The 9,761-nt window shown below is 42.4% G+C and overlaps 2 pseudogenes; both read left to right on the top strand.

The window, feature by feature from the left end:
* Positions 1-765: 765 nt before the first annotated feature.
* LOC101567628 lies at positions 766-1,356 on the top strand (annotated as a pseudogene).
* A 497-nt stretch (positions 1,357-1,853) lies between these two features.
* On the top strand, positions 1,854-3,740 carry LOC101572018 (annotated as a pseudogene).
* Positions 3,741-9,761: the final 6,021 nt, after the last annotated feature.

The raw sequence follows: 9,761 nt of genomic DNA, 5'->3' as shown, positions 1-9,761 counted from the left end.
CAGCGCTGCTCTGGGGCAGCTGTGGGGTGCGTCCCCAGCTGTGCACCTCTAATCCAGCAGGCAGGGTCCCAGGGCTCTGTCACAGCCAGGGTGCTAGGGGGCAGAGGAAAGGCAGCGCTGCTCTGGGGCAGCTGTGGGGTGCGTCCCCAGCTGTGCACCTCTAATCCAGCAGGCAGGGTCCCAGGGCTCTGTCACAGCCAGGGTGCTGGGGGGCAGAGGAAAGGCAGCGCTGTGAGGGGCTGCTGAGAGGCGCCAACCGGACACATTGTGTGCTTGTAAGACTTTCAACACGACTAAGTGACTTTCAAAACCTAGTGCTCTGGCCTCACAGTCAGCCCCTCTTGTAAGAGTTGTAGGAATGAAGTGAAATAGACAAACCAATTCCCTCTGACATGCAGATCTCAGAATGCATAGGGACGAGGTGCTTGGTCAGGCGCATCAGAATGTTGCGGCTTCCCAGCTGCTGAGAAGGATGGCAGGGCAGTTCTGGGATGGGAAAGGCCCTGCGTGAGGCTGCGTGGACACCGGTCCCCCTCCCCACAGTGGCAGTGGCTGCGCTCCCCCACACGGCGCCCTCTGCCATGGGTTTCTCTCAAAGCAGACCAAAGACCCTGCACATCACAGATGTGAGAAGACTAATGAATGCTCACATACACTTTAATAAATGCTCCAAAGAGATGAGAACCTTTGCACTGTAGATAAAAAGGACCAAGATTTTCACTTTAGAGACAAAGCAGGTCACCGCGGTATAGGGGTCTTTGTGCCATGGCCGCATCGATGTTTTGCTGCCTGTGGTGCTGCGGGGACAGCGGGACCGGCCACATTCCTCTGAAGGAGATGCCACCGTGCAGCTAGACATGCAGCACATGGGAACAGATGTTGTCATTGTGAAAAATGGAAGAAGAACATGTGGAACAGGAGGTTGTCTAGCCAGTGCACCTTTACATCAAAACAAAAGCTACTTCGAATTCAAAATCCAATCCATGGGAATCTGGGGTATTGGTGGTGTTGACTCAGAAGGTGAGCCTGAACCAGATTCCTCTTGGCCGAGACATGCATAGTCTCGTGATGAGAAATGATGGAGCCCTGTACCACAACAACGAAGAGAAAAATAGGCTACCAGCAAACAACCTTTCACAGGAGGGAGACGCGGCGAGCAGTACATATGACCATGTAGATTTAAATGTGTATTTGAATGGAAAAAGCATGCACTGTCCAGCATCAGGTATGCGAGGGACAGTGTATCCAGTTGTTTATGTTGATGACAGTGCAATTTTGGATTGCCAGTTCAGTGAATTTTGTCATACTCCTCCACCTGGATTTGAAAAACTACTGCTTGAACAGCAGATCTTTTGAATGTGTTTGTTTTTGAATATTATGTTTCTACACTGTTTAAATGTTTACCATTTAATAAAATTTTACCTGATCTATAGATGAAAATATATTCTTAAAAATTTGTTTGTTGATGTTGTCTAAGGAATCAGTGTATTCACCATACACTCCAAAGTTATGATTTAAGGGGCTGGTGAGATGTCTCAGTGGTCTAAAGCACCTACTTAGAACAAGCTCAGCAAAGCACAGGGACCGCGGTTCAAGCCCCCAGCACCACGTGCCAGCCAGCCCCGCCCCCTGGTGGGCTGAGCTGGCCACACACTCACAAATAAAATTTAAAAAAATAAAGTTATGATTAAAAATACTTAGGCTGGAGCGGTTTGAGCAGAGGCGCTTCCGACGCTCGGCGCTGCCGTGGGCCGCCGGGAGGCGTGCTGCTGAGGCGCGCGGGTGTCAGGTCCTCCGCCCGGCCTCGCTCCCGGGCGCAGGGGCGCGGAGGCGCTGGCCACCGACGGCAGGAGAAGTTCTTGCAATATGTGGAAGCTGTAATGCATTGGGAAACTGGAATCCTCAAAATGCTGTGGCTCTTCTGGACAGTGAGACAGGTGACAGCACATTATGGAAAGCAACCATTGTACTTACTAGAGGAGTATCCATTCAGTATCGCTACTTCAAAGGATACTTCTTAGAACCAAAAAAATGAAATTATTATTGACGATGGACAATTTGGAATCCACAATGGTGTTGAAACTCTGGATTGTGGGTGGCTGACCTGTCAGACAGAAATAAGATTACGGTTGCACTATTCTGAAAAACCTCCAGTCTCGATAACCAAGAAAAAATTTTAAAAATCTAGGTTTAGGGTAAAGCTTACACTAGAGGGTCCAGAGGAAGATGATGATGACAGGGTGTCTCCCACTGTTCTTCATAAAATGCCCAACACCTTGGAGATAGCCTTGATAAGTGACAATGAGTTCAAGTGCAGGCACTCACAGCCGGAGTGTGGGTACGGCTCACAGCCTGATCGATGGACTGAGTACAGCATACAGACGGTGGAGCCAGATAACCTGGAGCTAATATTTGATTTTTTTGAGGAGGATCTCAGTGAACATGTAGTTCAAGGTGATGCCTTCCCAGGACATGTAGGCACAGCATGCCTCTTGTCATCCACCATTGCTGAGAGTGGGTGGAGTGCTGGGGTCCTTACACTTCCCATCATGAGCAGGAATTCAAGGAAAACCATAGGCAAAGTGCGAGTTGACTCTATCATCATCAAGCCATTACCAGGATACAATTGTGACATGAAATCTTCGTTTTCCAAATATTGGAAGCCAAGAATACCCCTGGATGTTGGACATCGAGGAGCAGGGAACTCGACAACAACTGCCCAGCTGGCTAAAGTTCAAGAAAATACTATTGCTTCTTTAAGAAATGCTGCTCCTCATGGTGCAGCTTTTGTAGAGTTTGATGTCCATCTTTCAAAAGACTTTGTGCCTGTAGTGTATCATGATCTTACCTGTTGTTTGACCATGAAAAATAAATTTGATGCTGATCCAGTCGAATTATTTGAAATTCCAGTAAAGGAACTAACATTTGACCAGCTCCAGTTGTTAAAGCTTTCTCATGTAACTGCACTAAAATCTAAAGATCGGAAAGAATCTGTAGTTGAGGGAGAAAATTCCCTTTCTGAAAACCAGCCATTTCCTTCTCTTAAGATGGTTTTAGAGTCTTTGCCAAAAGATGTAGGGTTTAATATAGAAATAAAGTGGATCTGCCAACAAAGGGATGGAATGTGGGATGGTAATTTATCAACATATTTTGACATGAATCTGTTTTTGGATATAATTCTAAAAAATGTTCTAGAAAACTCTGGGAAAAGGAGAATTGTGTTTTCTTCATTTGATGCAGATATTTGTACAATGGTTCAACAGAAGCAGAACAAATATCCCATATTGTTTTTGACTCAAAGAAAATCTGATATTTACCCTGAACTTATGGACCTCAGATGTCGGACTACCCCTATTGCAATGAGCTTTGCACAGTTTGAAAATCTTCTGGGGATAAATGCACATACTGAAGACCTGCTCAGAAACCTGTCCTATGTTCAGGAGACAAAAGCTAAAGGCCTTGTCATATTCTGCTGGGGTGATGATACCAATGATCCTGAAAACAGAAGGAAATTGAGAGAATTTGGAGTTCATGGTCTAATTTATGATAGGATATATGATTGGAGGCCTGAACAGCCAAATATATTCCAAGTGGAGCAATTGGAGTGCCTGCAGCAAGAATTACCAGAGCTTAAAAGCCGCTTGTGTCCCACTGTTAGCTACTTTGCGCCCTCCTCCCTGTGCGGGGATCCTGACAGCCACGTGGATACCAGTGGCCTCGACAATTTGGAGAGTACTTAAACTGATCAGGGCACGCACTGCTGCTCTGAGTGTTCACTTTTCATCACTGAGCATTGTTTGTCTCTGCCTTTTGGGTTCTCAGTCCAATGAAGCAATAATGAAGTATTTTATTCTTCACTACAGTTCTTGCAAGAATTTCAAGTATGCTATTGAAATCATTTGGCCAGGTATAATTGCCAGTCAGTCTCTGTACAGTGAAAAAACTTACTGGTTGGTAAATATCTTTAAATATATAAGCCCATAATGTTAAACCCACATTAAAAGCATAGAACTTTGAAGTTAACTATATAAACACAATATTTACACTTCTTAGCTTTTCATTTGATCAGGTCTCAAATCTTTAGCCCTTAAGGAAAATGACTATGCGTAGTTATACCTGACCATGGAGAAAATAAGTACCTCAAATGCATGCATTTGCACTGGTGATTCCAACTGCACAACCCTCATGCCATCTGTGTATATAGGTGTTTTTTTCTGTTTTGATTTTTTTTTCTATTTCTTTTCTTCTCTCTTTTTTTTTTTTTTACACATAATTGACATGCCCACAAACTGTTTTCATTATCTGAGCCTTGAGGCTGCTGCCATTTTTTCACTTAACCAAACCAGCCTAGAGGTGCATTTTGGAACTTGTTTCATAAATCTTTCAAGAGTTGTTTCACATAAATGTTAAAATTTCAAAATGCTGCAGGGTAATTTAACATACAAACTATTAGCAAGAAGTATGTATTGTATTATTAGTAGAATAGAGTACAGTGTATAAATCCAATTTGATGCATGCTTTAGGCTTGAAGCATGAGATTGTACACTCTACTGTGTAGTCCTGGTATCTGGTGCTAGATGAGCGTGAAAAGATGGCCAGGACTAACAGTGTTTGATTGCCTAAAACAGCCTGTTTATAGGCATTTAAAATACGCTTGCTTAGTGTGTCTCACTACCTATTACACATCGTCCCTTTGTGGGTTTGGTTTGTGTGTGTGTGTGTGTGTTGTACAGTAAAGTCTCCATGCAAAAAATATAAATGTTCTGAATTCTCAAAAAAAAAAATACTTAGGCTGGTAAAAGATGAGCAAGGCAATGATCCTGAGAATATTCAGAAGATTCTTTAATCTAGCAGTTAATTGGAAAGATTCTCACCCTGACGAACTATATATACTATTACCTGTGAACTAAGCTACTGCACTGCAGATTGTAATTTGTAATAGTGGTTTCATGTTTGGAGTGCCTGTCATTGTGGTATTCTGAATATGGGCGGCTTGTCATGACATGCCAGTTGCTGCTAAGATGTCTCTCGGGTAGGTGGATGTTCAAGAAGAAGGGGGTGGTGAATGAAAGCAAGAGACAGGAAATGGAATATTGTGGGACTGTCCTGCTTCAAGGTTGTATATGGTGAGATTTTTGGACTTATGTGCAAACATGAGAAGCATAGAATTCTTTATCCTATTTTTAAAATATAATCTAATTTTTAAATGTTTTTTAAATCATATTATGTAGGGACTTAAAGTTCAACATATCAATACTTTGATGAAAAATACCTGTTCCTTATTATGCCTAAGATGTTTGAAATGCAGAGAGATAGTGAGGTTAAGCTTAATAGCCTAAATCGTTTGATAATAACAATAAGCTTGTCTTCTGGATGGTTAACAACCTAAGTTTGCAGACCAAAATTAGAGAAAAAGGAGGGTTACAAGGAAAGCCAACATTTTGGTCCTAACCTTCTAAGGTCAATTAAGACTCAGGACATATGAGAACTTGTACTGTAACATCACATACCTCGGTAGTATCCCAAATTTTCTGATCAAGAAGGTTATGGGACCAAAGAGGAAAGTGATCGATGATGTAGAGTGTGCCTAAGGAGAGTCACATGGAGAGAAAACACTCTCTCAGGCTTTCACAGAGAGCACATTGGCCAAGCAATGGCCATGACTCATCCACATGGCTGACACTGACAAAGGTTCTACAATCTGAGGTACAGGATCTCAGGATAAATCCTGAGGGGATTTCACTGACCTTCTCAGACCCAGAAGCTACAATTCTTGTTGCATAGGTCCTGCTTTACCTTGGTCTTAACCATCCAGTAGAAAAGTATGAAGACGAAATATAGGAAGTAAAGCCATGCTGTTATGTTGAGCTGTGGGGGACTCAGGTCAGTAATTTCTGACATTGCCAGTTAAACAGAAGACCCAATGCTATTAATGGCTACTGGACTCTTTTAGAATATTTTGCTGAGTTTACACACCTATAATATTCAAATAACAGAACTTAGAAAAAAAGGGTATACAGATGAATGTCCATTTGGTATCTGTGTATTCAAAGTGGTTAGGATAGATACATAGTTGCATTCTCTTAATGAATAGAATGATTTGTTCTAATGGTGTTTGTAAATAGGATCTCAAGTCCACATCTTGTATAACAATTAACCACTAAGAAGAATATATGCAGTGTGTTAGTTATTGAAACTGTACTTCCGATTTGATTTGAAACTGTCTCATTGCTATCTGTTTATCAATAAAATTTGGAAAAAAAATAAAATAAAATACTTTTGTCACGGAAAAAAAATATTTAGGCTGTGTGATATGAAAATCAACATTTAGGGAATTTATTTCTTATTTAACTAAATAGAACTATGGGTTTGAGTAGCAGTATTACACAATAATATGTATATAAATATTTATTTTTTTATTTTTATTTATTTATTTGTGTGTGTGTGTGTGTGTGTGGCCAGCTCAGCCCACCAGGGGGCGGGGCTGGCTGGCATGTGGTGCTGGGGAATTGAACCCCGGTCCCTGTGCTTTGCTAAGCTTGTTCTAAGTAGGTGCTTTAGACCACTGAGCCATCTCACGAGCCCCTTTATAATGTTTTTTTTTTTTTTTTTGGTTCCTCGAATGGCTTCAGGGCACTTTTCCGACAGCGGGAGAGTTGTGAGGTTCGAACTCCAGCAACCTGAGGCTGACAGCTTTTTGGAAGTAGCCACTTAAAGGACTGAGCTAGGGCCAGGCCCCCTATATAAATATTTAAAAGGGACTTTCTTATATAAAATATTTGTATTGTTAAAGGTGCAGAGTTGTGTTGTCATTCTGAAATTTAGACCTCATTAATTTAAGTGTGTAGTCCAGTAATTTTTGCTGTCATCTTTTATATACACTATAACAGTTGGCAAAAATTTATATTATTGGCAACTTCATTTTGGTGATCTATCATGTTAATGTACTATTTTTCTTAAAACTTAAATTTGCTTATTTTGTTGCATTGTATCTCTGCTTTTGACCTGCTTTGTGAGGGAAGATAAAGAGTCATGATTACAGCATTTTGTTGAAGACCGTCATACTGTGTAATTTCAATACCTAAGTAAGTAATGGTTGATCAGTGGTGTAGTTTACACTGGCTGTCACGTAGACTAGTATGATGCTTTAAATTTAAATGAGACTAGTCTTTCAAGAGCTTTTATTTAAATCTATGTTTTCTATAAGGAATAACAAAATAATAGCAATTGAAGAATATTCAGTTCTATATTAAATGCATTCTTCCTGTTTTGTTAGTATACAGTGAATTCATTTCACCCTTGATTATTTTAGAAGTTTAGATTCTGTATACATGAGTCCTCTCTATGACCTAGCTTTCAGTGAGTTGTTGTCCTTTAGTTCACTCCTGCTGAACTGACCTGATCACATTTTTAGGCGTATTCTCTTTTCAAGTAGCATGAGCAGGACACATAGATTTCACTTCTTTTATTGACAAGAAGCAGTACAATATACTGTGCTAGAAAAAACATGGGCATTGGAATTAGAAGAAGATCTGAATTGTAGTTCTGCTGCCTGACACCATTGAGTGTGCTCCTCAGTGCCTGCAAGCTCCGGGTTTTTCCACTTATCAAAGGGTAATCATACCGATTAAGATTCTGTAACTAGTTAATAAGTACGTATGTGAAATACCTTATCAAACACACTGAATCGATGCAGTTTCCAGGTCTGTGAAGCAGTGGTCTTCAGACTGTGCCGCAGGCCTGCAGCATCACCTGGAACCTGTTAGCGTAATGGACACTCAGGCGCCAGCCTGACCCCTAGACGAGGGCCTGCTGGGTCTGCACCAGGAATCAGGGCTTGAGCGCTCGGACAGGTCTGATGCGTGTTGGAGTCTGAGAACCACTACTCTGGAGAGGGTTCTTCGAGAATTATTGCTTTGATAAAATTTTTCTAAGGATCCAAGACAATCTTTTTACTCATAAGCTAGAAAACTGCACAGTGCTTATTATTTGGTAGGTAAAATATGACAATGTGTTTTGAAAATATAGATATCCTTGAGTAACTTATTTATTACCATGTAAAAAAATCACACATTTTACCCGTAAAGGTATGTGGAGTTGAACTAGCTATGTGTTGTATATTTTTCATTTGATTTTATGTCATAGTAATTTTAATTCATAAAGAACATACTTTCCTGAACAAGTGTATTAAAGTGATTTTTATGTTATCTTAAAAAGAGAGAGAGAGAGAGAGAGAGAGAGAGAGAGAGAGAGACAAAGCAGAAGGGCGAAGCCCTCCGAGCCCACCACCCTGCTGCAGTCGGCTAAGGCAGCCCAGCCACGGTGGGATTGGGAGGAGGGAGAGGAATGAGAGACGCAGGGGCCCTGGGCGCTGAGCCCTCCAGGTCTCCTCCAGGTCTGCTGAGTCAGGAGCTCCCGCAGCTAAGCCACAGGAAGGGGACCTTCTCCCTGCGCGGGAGGAGGAGACCCCACAGACACTCTTGGAGCTGGCCATGGTAAGGTCACCTTCCCTCTGTCATAGCCCAGGCTGTAAAGGGTTAATGTGAAACTAATGTGATGAGTCAATGTAAAACTAAATGTAAAAAACTACTTTGCTCAACTTTCTGTGACTGCTTCCTTGTAAGACCGCAAGGAGGCTCGGGGTACCGTCGATAGATCCTCAATGGACTGGAGTTAGCAGAACGGGCTTACAAAATAAATCAAAGTCAAGGCCAAAATGTTTCTAACTACACAAAACCAACTAAAAAGCGTCGCTATGGTAATGAAGACCACTGTACACAGGTGTACCTTAAACAAGAATTAGACAATGCCAGGTTTGCATTCTTTTATGTTTCAAATGCCACCAAAGGGAAAACTAAAGGGGACAACAAAGCCGGGGGGCTGCGCCCAAGCTCCCAGAAAAAAAGGTATGCTGAGTAATGGTCACGCTATCTCTTAAAGGTACTGTTCTATGTTAAATGACAAATTTGTTCGCCAAACAGGATGCAGTTTTTACCTTTAAAACCTCTGTTCTTCTAAGGCTGTCTCGCTGTTTGTCCTTTCCTGTGTGAGCATGGTCAAGCAGTCCTGGGCTCTGTAATAAAGGCTCATAAAATTTAATAATTGGATTTTGTTCTGGTTTCTGTGTTGAGAACCCGTAACACAGGCCATCTGCCGTGGACTGCAGGGCGGGGTCTGGAAAGCCTTGGAGCTGAGACTTCACAGACACTGGCTGGAACCTGGTTCAATCCCGGCGCCACATGCTGTGCCGACCTGTCCCCAGGCGCACTGAGCCAGCCACTGCGCCTGGGTGTGGCAGCACATGCCTGTAACCCAGTGCTGGGGAGGCTGAAAGCAGGGGGCTCTGCAAGTCCAGTGTGTGTAGCGAGACCCTGTAGACCCTGTACTAAAATACATTTTAGAAAATGCCATAGACTAGGTAAGTTATAGTGAACAGAAAGGGGAGTGGAAGAGGCCAACAAAGAATTCTATGTGCTATGGACATGCTCAGCTCCTCACAATGAATATAATATTATGTACCACAAATAGGTCCTGATAAAAATAAATGTTAGAACAATAATTAACAGAAACTTACTGACTCATGGTTCTGGAGGCTGAAAAGCCCAACAATACAATGCCAGCCTCAGGTGCAGCCGCTTGCTGTGCCAGAACCCGGCAGAAGGCATCGGGCGGGCAGGGATGGGTGGGGAGGCTGCACCAGTGAGGACAACCCACTCCCCTGGCAATGGCACTAATCCATTCCTGAGTCAGAGCCTCAACAA

The sequence above is a fragment of the Octodon degus genome, unplaced genomic scaffold (assembly GCF_000260255.1).
Source record: "Octodon degus isolate 3935 unplaced genomic scaffold, OctDeg1.0 scaffold00405, whole genome shotgun sequence".
Lineage (NCBI taxonomy): Eukaryota > Metazoa > Chordata > Mammalia > Rodentia > Octodontidae > Octodon > Octodon degus.
This window is presented reverse-complemented; position numbering and strand designations above follow the sequence as displayed.